At 27.5% G+C, this 1,521-nt stretch overlaps 1 long non-coding RNA gene across 2 annotated transcripts in view; it reads right to left on the bottom strand.

The window, feature by feature from the left end:
• Positions 1–1,393: 1,393 nt before the first annotated feature.
• Positions 1,394–1,521, bottom strand: part of LOC108750333 — a 1,738-nt gene continuing 1,610 nt past the window's right edge. For both annotated transcript variants that reach the window (XR_001939424.1, XR_001939423.1), the window contains exon 4: positions 1,394–1,438. This is a non-coding gene — a long non-coding RNA (uncharacterized LOC108750333). The remainder of the gene's footprint in view (positions 1,439–1,521) is intronic.

Below are 1,521 nucleotides of genomic sequence, written 5' to 3' on the forward strand. Positions count from 1 at the left end.
ACAATGATTAATCAAATTCTTTTCAATCTGTTCTCTACACACGCGTAATATATAGTATATCTATAGCTATATATATGCTCATACATCAAAGATGGCAAGATAAGATTTAGATGCACGAATGTACGAATATGTAAGGAAAATATTACAGTTTATGTAAAAATTATACACTTAGGTTTTCTTTTATTAACGATGCGTAATTGTTATATAATTATCATATTGCTGCACGATTATCTCTGTAAAGCAATTGTCTGCGGAACTCAAATTGGTATTACGAATCAATGGATTACGCCTTATCTCTTTTCATATCGTTTCTCTTCGCGCCTGAGGGCTTATCACGGGATATGAGATACGTGAGATACGGGAATGTCTTGACGTAGGCGTGGTAGAAGAATTAGACGGTACCGTTCCATTCTTTCGTTTGCTTCGTCGTTATATGTGCGATATAAGCATTAAATTTGTAGTTAATCAAAGAAGTTCAGAGTTGAAACCATACTAGAAATTATACTATGATCCATATTTATATGAATGCTCTACAATCTACATATATATCTCGGTTTTACTTTGTTTTCAGTCAAGTTAAAATTGTATTTTCAAAAGCATATACAGAAAGACAGCGAAAGATTCGTGTAAAAATTTTATAAAAATAAAAATATCCTTCACAATCCATTACTTTAGATGATTTATAATTCGCGATCAAGTTCGGAACAGAATTCTATTTGTAATTTTGCGTGTCGTATATAATAGAAAAGATTTGAAGAAGTAATATATAGTACTGATATATATTTTCTATCGTGTGTATTTCGCTTCTTCAAATATTTTCTGTTACATGACACGAAATATTATAAATAGAATTTGGTCGTGAATAGATCGTCTAAAATGGGCTTAATGTATGTTTTTGTTAAATAAATTAATTCAAATATGTTACGAGATTGTAATATATTTCCCGTTCTTTTCATTCTCATGAAATGTTAAAAAAAATATCTAATATATTGTTCTCTTGCAGAATAATATGTATAATATTTAATCCTGAATTTCTTTAATATTTTGTTATTTTATTTACGCTTAGTTAGAGTTTATTTTTTGTAAATTTTTGATAATTATTACACCACCAATAAAAATATTACCATTGCAGTAATATTCTATCTAAATATAATGTTTCTATTTCTATTTTATTAATAGAAATTTCATTTCAATTTTATAAGCTCTTTATACATTCATATACGATAAATCGATATCGATAAATATCTATTGCCTTTATATTCTTATATAAAGATTAAATATTAATCTGTTCTAGCCATTTCAAGATAATCGATCTACGAGATTTTATATCAATTTACAATTCTTATGTTGCAGATCCATTATCTTCGAATAAAATAAAATATATTTTCTCACTCACCGGCCCGATGCGCAGCAGCGGAGTTTACAAAACTGCATTAATCTGAAACACACAGGTATACAAAAACATTAATTAAAGTAACGTCCAAAATAAACAATGTTAAAAAATATATCAAATTTCTATTG

The sequence above is a fragment of the Trachymyrmex septentrionalis genome, unplaced genomic scaffold (genome assembly GCF_001594115.1).
Source record: "Trachymyrmex septentrionalis isolate Tsep2-gDNA-1 unplaced genomic scaffold, Tsep1.0 scaffold36, whole genome shotgun sequence".
Classification (NCBI taxonomy): domain Eukaryota; kingdom Metazoa; phylum Arthropoda; class Insecta; order Hymenoptera; family Formicidae; genus Trachymyrmex; species Trachymyrmex septentrionalis.